Raw genomic sequence first — 9,104 nt, 5'->3', positions numbered from 1 at the left:
ATGCACTTGCAACCAAGTCATTTTATCGTGTCAAGGAATGCCCGTGCGCGAAAAGTGCTCTTGATCGATAAATTGATCCTAGTCGCAAAGGCATTCGGAATTCTCGCCCACACCATCTAGCAACTGCGAAGAAAGGACGTTGCCTACGGTCTGCGACACATCGCACTTCCGTTGCAGCAAAGGTAGTGTGACTGACCATTTATCGACAAATATTGTAATTATGAATAACAACGAGGATTCCAGCTCATGGACTGTTCACTTGGCTGCAATCACTCTGGGATATAACACATTTGTGCTCACCTTATTAACAAGTGTTTCGAGCCTTATATTTTTGCAGATTGGCCACCCCACTCCGAACACAGCCCGAGTAAGGGCATCGCAGTGCTCTGCAATTTTCGGATTTAACTGTTCGTGGTCCGTGGTTGTGCGTCTAGCCTCAGTGACTCCTGCGACCGCCATTCTGTTGCCTGGCATTTCTCAGGTAATCTCCTCAATGACCGTGTTTACTTTTCGATAATGTGTTGGCGTTCCGAATATTTTGCATTCGACTCAACTTCGAATTTTGCATGTTTCAGTGTCAGCTGGAGGTTTCCGGACAGCTTGGAACCAGAAAATAACCGGCGACTGTGGACGGACCTTAAAAACTATGTGAAAGCTTCGTCAACGTGGATAGCAGAGTGCGTATGGAAGGATATCAGTAGTGTTGAGGTTCAGTTTGATCCAGAGAGCATAAGTTTGACTGGTCACTCTATTTTTACTAAGCTCTATTCCCGGATGTATCCAGATGTACTTCCTGGAGCATGGAATCGTATGAACTAATCGAAGGTTATCATCGTGTGGTCTAGCCATGGAGTGTCGCAGTCGACTGATGACGAAAGCAATGGTGTTGCTACACACCTTTGGCGCTGCTTGACAGGTAAACAATATGAGTTAACTTAATATCCATGGACTAAGTAGCTCTTCATATTGAATGTATGCAGACTCGGTCTCAAGTATAGCATTGCCAGGACGGCTCCACCATGGCCATCGCAAGACCTCAGTGACTCCTGCGACCGCCATTCTGTTGGCTGGCACTTCTCAGGTCATCTCCTCAATGACTGTGTTTACTTTTCGATAATGTGTTGGCGTTGCGAATATTTTGCATTCGACTCAACTTCGAATTTTGCATGTTTCAGTGTCAGCTGGAGGTTTCCGGACAGCTTGGAACCAGAAAATAACCGGCGACTGTGGACGGACCTTAAAAACTATGTGAAAGCTTTGTCACCGTGGATAGCAGAGTACGTATGCAGGGATATCAGTAGTGTTGAGTTTCAGTTTGATCCAGAGAGCATAAGTTTGACTGGTCACTCTATTTTTACTAAGCTCTATTCCCGGATGTATCCAGATGTACTTCCTGGAGCATGGAATCGTATGAACTAATCCAAGGTTATCATCGTGTGGTTCAGCCATGGAGTGTCGCAGTGGACTGATGACGAAAGCAATGGTGTTGCTACACACCTTCTTTGGCGCTGGTTGACAGGTAAACAATATGAGTTAACTTGATTTCCATGGACTACGTAGCTCTTCATATTGAATATATGCAGACTCGATTTCAAGTATAGCATTGCCAGGACGGCTCCACCATGACCATCGCAAGACCTTAGTGACTCCTGCGACCGCCATTCCTTTGGCTGGCACTTCTCAGGTAATCTCCTCAATGACCGTGTTTACTTTTCGATAATGTGTTGGCGTTCCGAATATTTTGCATTCGACTCAACTTCGAATTTTGCATGTTTCAGTGTCAGCTGGAGGTTTCCGGACAGCTTGGAACCAGAAAATGACCGGCGACTGTGGACGGACCTTAAAAACTATGTGAAAGCTTCGTCACCGTGGATAGCAGAGTACGTATGCAGCGATATCAGTAGTGTTGAGGTTCAGTTTGATCCAGAGTGCATAAGTTTGACTGGTCACTCTATTTTTACTAAGCTCTATTCCCGGATGTATCTAGATGTACTTCCTGGAGCATGGAATCGTATGAACTAATCGAAGGTTATCGTCGTATCGTCCAGCCATGGAGTGTCGCAGTGGACTGATGACGAAAGCAACGGTGTTGCTGCACACCTTTTTTGGTGGTGCTTGACAGGTAAACAATGTGAGTTAACTTAATTTCCATGGACTAAGTAGCTCTTCATGTTGAATATATGCAGACTCGGTCTCAAGTATACCATTGCCGGGACGGCTACATCATGACCATCGCAAGACCCAGTCGTGCAGTGCATTGATTGACTAGTGAAGAGGGCCGTTACCACCATATTGCCTCGTTCCTTCGCCTAAGGTTAGCATCGTTACATGTTGTTATCTGCTTTGACTTAGCTTTTGTTTTCTTTTAAATCTTTAGATCATCTACATACAGCTTCTGTTTTTCTGGATGGTTTCGTCGAGATCATGGAAGTGATTACTGGTGGAGTTAAGAAATATTCTTGTGATGGACATCTGCTGTTGGAGCCCACTGACCTTCAACTGCTGCTCAGGTGAAAAAATTCGGTTGCTTTAATTCAGTTTGACGAAGCTACTCTCACCTTTAGATAGCAGATTCGCTATAAAATATACTCTTTTCTCAAGCTTTCCACAGTGGTCATTGAAGAGGGCAGTCGTACAGCACTGCTCTCGTGAGGATGATGTTCCTCTCCTGTTATTCAATGATGAATATCTTTCGTAGTCATTTTGCTTTTACAAAGCTGTCTTGCTGTATTTGTAGATCAACTACCACAAGTTAGCTTTTGTATTGGTGTTATCATTCTGGCCGTGGTATACGCCAGTGGTAGACTGTAAAAGAGCTTTGGCGATGTATATGTGGCAGTCGCACACCTTCACTTGCTGTTGCCGCTCCAGTGATCAATCTGAGTTGCCTTGTTTCCTTTTAATATTGTGGGCATGCCTTTTCATGTCTGCAGGTTCGGTCTGGGCTCTATCCTTCTCTGAGAGGATCCATCATGATCATTTCACTTTCCAGTGGGGACATTTAGAATGAGGCTTCTCGAGATAACAGCTGTTGTTGCCAGAATGCCTTGCTGCGGTTTGTCAGGTGAGCCTTCGTTTACAAAAACAAAAAAAAAAAGCCTTTACTAAGCTGTCCTTCGTGTTTATTTGCAGATGCGCTACCAGACGTTTGTGTATATGGTTCCATCGTCATTAAGGAATACGCCAATCGTGGAGTGCAGAAGCGCTCTGTCTTTGAAGATGTTTGATGGGCACCACATGTTCTAGCAGCTCTGTCTCAGGTGAGCAAATAAATTTACTTACATCAATTTGATTTTAGCAATCTTGTGCTGCCTTAAGCATTCGCGAATGTACTGCGTTGAGTTTAATTTTGAGATGAATGATCTAGTATTGGCCCCAGTTCGTTTGTTAGCATTGAATGTACAAGGTGTCAAGTGGGGCAACGTTGCGCTTTTAAGGAGACTCAATGCACCACCGCCGTGTATGGCAGGCGCGAGTTTGGTGATCGCGTACATTATTTTACTGTTCTGTTACGGATGTAATTTTGTCTGGCAATTTCGGCGCACCCCTAAATCTGTGGTCTCAAACTTCTCAGTGGCCTCTGGAGGTGATTGGGCAAGTTCGCAGTGGAGTTTGACTGAACAATGCGGATACAGAACTGGCTTCTAGCTTCCAGCTTCCAGCTTCATAGCATCCCATCGCAGAGTGAGTGTACGAGGCCAATAGCCTCGTGGTGAGGGTGGAATGTGTCCAAGGAACCGTTTCAATGGACAATCTTAATTTTCATTAGCTGAAGCTTCACTTGAGCATTAACTGAAAGCAGCTAGACATTCCATACCACAGTATTGACAGTGCACAGTAGTGTACTATTCGGTCTCAGGTTCCTTAGAGCATCACCACTAGAGGTCTTGTCAGTGACGGAAGCGTGAGGAGCTACGTCGCGCATAAGCTTTAGGTTCAGCGCTCTTTGGGCAGAACTAGCAGATAGGGTTTGCACCTTACGTTTGCGTTACGGACATTGGCCTCTTCCGAATGCACTTGCAACCAAGTCATTTTATCGTGTCAAGGAATGCCCGTGCGCGAAAAGTGCTCTTGATCGATAAATTGATCCTAGTCGCAAAGGCATTCGGAATTCTCGCCCACACCATCTAGCAACTGCGAAGAAAGGACGTTGCCTACGGTCTGCGACACATCGCACTTCCGTTGCAGCAAAGGTAGTGTGACTGACCATTTATCGACAAATATTGTAATTATGAATAACAACGGGGATTCCAGCTCATGGACTGTTCACTTGGCTGCAATCACTCTGGGATATAACACATTTGTGCTCACCTTATTAACAAGTGTTTCGAGCCTTGTATTTTTGCAGATTGGCCACCTCACTCCGAACGCAGTCCGAGTAAGGGCATCGCAGTGCTCTTCAATTTTCGGATTTAACTGTTCGTGGTCCGTGGTCGTGCGTCTAGCCTCAGTGACTCCTGCGACCGCCATTCTGTTGCCTGACACTTCTCAGGTAATCTCCTCAATGACCGTGTTTACTTTTCGATAATGTGTTGGCGTTCCGAATATTTTGCGTTCGACTCAACTTCCAATTTTGCATGTTTCAGTGTCAGCTGGAGGTTTCCGGACAGCTTGGAACCAGAAAATAACCGGCGACTGTGGACGGACCTTAAAAACTATGTGAAAGCTTCGTCAACGTTTATAGCAGAGTACGTATGGAAGGCTATCAGTAGTGTTGAGGTTCAGTTTGATCCAGAGAGCATAAGTTTGACTGGTCACTCTATTTTTACTAAGCTCTATTCCCGGATGTATCCAGATGTACTTCCTGGAGCATGGAATCGTATGAACTAATCGAAGGTTATCATCGTGTGGTCCAGCCATGGAGTGTCGCAGTGGACTGATGACGAAAGCAATGGTGTTGCTACACACCTTCTTTGGCGCTGCTTGACAGGTAAACAATATGAGTTAACTTAATATCCATGGACTAAGTAGCTCTTCATATTGAATATATGCAGACTCGGTCTCAAGTATAGCATTGCCAGGACGGCTCCACCATGACCATCGCAAGCCCTCAGTGACTTCTGCGACCGCCGTTCTGTTGGCTGGCACTTCTCAGGTAATCTCCTCAATGACCGTGTTTACTTTTCGATTATGTGTTGGTGTTCCGAATATTTTGCATTCGACTCAACTTCGAATTTTGCATGTTTCAGTGTCAGCTGGAGGTTTCCGGACAGCTTGGAACCAGAAAATAACCGGCGACTGTGGACGGACCTTAAAAACTATGTGAAAGCTTCGTCACCGTGGATAGCAGAGTACGTATGCAGGGATATCAGTAATGTTGAGGTTCAGTTTGATCCAAAGAGCATAAGTTTGACTGGTCACTCTATTTTTACTAAGCTCTATTCCCGGATGTATTTAGATGTACTTCCTGGAGCATGGAATCGTATGAACTAATCGAAGGTTATCATCGTGTGGTCCAGCCATGGAGTGTCGCAGTGGACTGATGACGAAAGCAACGGTGTTGCTGCACACCTTTTTTGGCGCTGGTTGACAGGTAAACAATATGAGTTAACTTAATTTCCATGGACTAAGTAGCTCTTCATGTTGAATATATGCAGACTTGGTCTCAAGTATACCATTGCCGGGACGGCTACACCATGACCATCGCAAGACCCAGTCGTGCAGTGCATTGATTGACTCGTGAAGAGGGCCGTTACCACCATATTGCCTCGTTCCTTCGGCTAAGGTTAGCATCGTTACATGTTGTTCTCTGCTTTGACTTAGCTTTTGTTTTCTTTTAAATCTTTAGATCATCTACATACAGCTTCTGTTTTTCTAGATGGTTTCGTCGAGATCATGGAAGTGATTACTGGTGGAGTTAAGAAATATTCTTGTGATGGACATCTGCTGTTGGAGCCCACTGACCTTCAACTGCTGCTCAGGTGAAAAAATTCGGTTGCTTTAATTCAGTTTGACGAAGCTACTCACCTTTAGATAGCAGATTCGCTATAAAATATACTCTTTTCTCAAGCTTTCCACAGATGTCATTGAAGAGGGCAGTCGTACAGTACTGCTCTCGTGAGGATGATGTTCCTCTCCTGTTATTCAATGATGAATATCTTTCGTAGTTATTTTGCTTTTACAAAGCTGTCTTGCTGTATTTGTAGATCAACTACCACAAGTTAGCTTTTGTATTGGTGTTATCATTCTGGCCGTGGTATACGCCAGTGGTAGACTGTAAAAGAGCTTTGGCGATGTATATGTGGCAGTCGCACACCTTGACTTGCTGTTGCCGCTCAAGTGATCAATCTGAGTTGCCTTATTTCCTTTTAATATAGTGGGCATGCCTTTTCATGTCTGCAGGTTCGGTCTGGGCTCTATCCTTCTCTGAAAGGTTCCATCATGATCATTTCACTTTCGAGTGGGGACATTTAGAATGAGGCTTCTCGAGATAACAGCTGTTGAATGCCTTGCTGCGGTTTGTCAGGTGAGCCTTCGTTTACAAAAACAAAAAAAAAGCCTTTACTAAGCTGTCCTTTGTGTTTATTTGCAGATGCGCTACCAGACGTTTGTGTATATGGTTCCATCGTGATTAAGGAATACGCCAATCGTGGAGTGCAGAAGCGCTCTGTCCTTGAAGATGTTTGATGGGCACCACATGTTCTAGCAGCTCTGTCTCAGGTGAGCAAATAAGTTTACTTACATCAATTTGATTTTAGCAATCTTGTGCTGCCTTAAGCGTTCGCGAATGTACTGCGTTGAGTTTAATTTTGAGATGAATGATCTAGTATTGGCCCCAGTTCCTTTGTTAGCATTGAATGTACAAGGTGTCAAGTGGGGCAACGTTGCGCTTTTAAGGAGACTCAATGCACCACCGCCGTGTATGGCAGGCGCGAGTTTGGTGATCGCGTACATTATTTTACTGTTCTGTTACGGATGTAATTTTGTCTGGCAATTTCGGCGCACCCCTAAATTTGTGGTCTCAAACTTCTCAGTGGCCTCTGGAGGTGATTGGGCAAGTTCGAAGTGGAGTTTGACTGAACGATGCGGATACAGAATTGGCTTCTAGCTTCCAGCTTCCAGCTTCATAGCATCCCATCGCAGAGTGAGTGTACGAGGCCAATAGCCTCGTGGTGAGGGTGGAATGTGTCCAAGGAACCGTTTCAATACACAATCCTAATTTTCATTAGCTGAAGCTTCACTTGAGCATTAACTGAAAGCAGCTAGACATTCCATACCACAGTATTGACAGTGCACAGTAGTGTACTATTCGGTCTCAGGTTCCTTAGAGCATCACCACTAGAGGTCTTGTCAGTGACGGAAGCGTGAGGAGCTACGTCGCGTATTAGCTTTAGGTTCAGCGCTCCTTGGGCAGAACTAGCAGATAGGGTTTGCACCTTACGTTTGCGTTACGGACATTGGCCTCTTCCGAATGCACTTGCAACTAAGTCATTTTATCGTGTCAAGGAATGCCCGTGCGCGAAAAGTGCTCTTGATCGATAAATTGATCCTAGTCGCAAAGGCATTCGGAATTCTCGCCCACACCATCTAGCAACTGCGAAGAAAGGACGTTGCCTACGGTCTGCGACACATCGCACTTCCGTTGCAGCAAAGGTAGTGTGACTGACCATTTATCGACAAATATTGTAATTATGAATAACAACGGGGATTCCAGCTCATGGACTGTTCACTTGGCTGCAATCACTCTGGGATATAACACATTTGTGCTCACCTTATTAACAAGTGTTTCGAGCCTTATATTTTTGCAGATTGGCCACCCCACTCCGAACACAGCCCGAGTAAGGGCATCGCAGTGCTCTGCAATTTTCGGATTTAACTGTTCGTGGTCCGCGGTTGTGCGTCTAGCCTCAGTGACTCCTGCGACCGCCATTCTGTTGCCTGGCACTTCTCAGGTAATCTCCTCAATGACTGTGTTTACTTTTCGATAATGTGTTGGCGTTCCGAATATTTTGCATTCGACTCAACTTCGAATTTTGCATGTTTCAGTGTCAGCTGGAGGTTTCCGGACAGCTTGGAACCAGAAAATAACCGGCGACTGTGGACGGACCTTAAAATCTATGTGAAAGCTTCGTCAACGTGGATAGCAGAGTGCGTATGGAAGGATATCAGTAGTGTTGAGGTTCAGTTTGATCCAGAGAGCATAAGTTTGACTGGTCACTCTATTTTTACTAAGCTCTATTCCCGGATGTATCCAGATGTACTTCCTGGAGCATGGAATCGTATGAACTAATCGAAGGTTATCATCATGTGGTCCAGCCATGGAGTGTCGCAGTCGACTGATGACGAAAGCAATGGTGTTGCTACACACCTTTGGCGCTGCTTGACAGGTAAACAATATGAGTTAACTTAATTTCCATGGACTAAGTAGCTCTTCATAGTGAATATATGCAGACTCGGTCTCAAGTATACCATTGCCAGGACGGCTCCACAATGACCATCGCAAGACCTCTGTGACTCCTGCGAATGCCATTATGTTGGCTGGCACTTCTCAGGTAATCTCCTCAATGACCGTGTTTACGTTTCGATAATGTGTTGGCATTCCGAATATTTTGCATTCGACTCAACTTCGTATTTTGCATGTTTCAGTGCCAGCTGGAGGTTTCCGGATAGCTTGGAACCAGAAAATAACCGGCGACTGGACGGACCTTAAAAGCTATGTGAAAGCTTCGTCACCGTGGATAGCAGAGTACGTATGCAGGGATATCAGTAGTGTTGAGGTTCAGTTTGATCCAGGGAGCATAAGTTTGACTGGTCACTCTATTTTTACTAAGCTCTATTCCCGGATGTATCTAGATGTACTTCCTGGAGCATGGACTCGTATGAACTAATCGAAGGTTATCATCGTGTGGTCCAGCCATGGAGTGTCGCAGAGGACTGATGACGAAAGCAATAGTGTTGCTACACACCTTCTTTGGCGCTGCTTGACAGGTAAACAATATGAGTTAACTTAATATCCATGGACTAAGTAGCTCTTCATATTGAATATATGCAGACTCGGTCTCAAGTATAGCATTGCCAGGACGGCTCCACCATGGCCATCGCAAGACCTCAGTGACTCCTGCGACCGCCATTCTGTTGGCTGGCACTTCTCAGGTAATCTCCTC

Source organism: Dermacentor variabilis, chromosome 10 (genome assembly GCF_050947875.1).
Source record: "Dermacentor variabilis isolate Ectoservices chromosome 10, ASM5094787v1, whole genome shotgun sequence".
Taxonomy (NCBI): Eukaryota; Metazoa; Arthropoda; class Arachnida; order Ixodida; family Ixodidae; genus Dermacentor; species Dermacentor variabilis.
Note: the sequence above shows the minus strand (reverse complement) of the source record.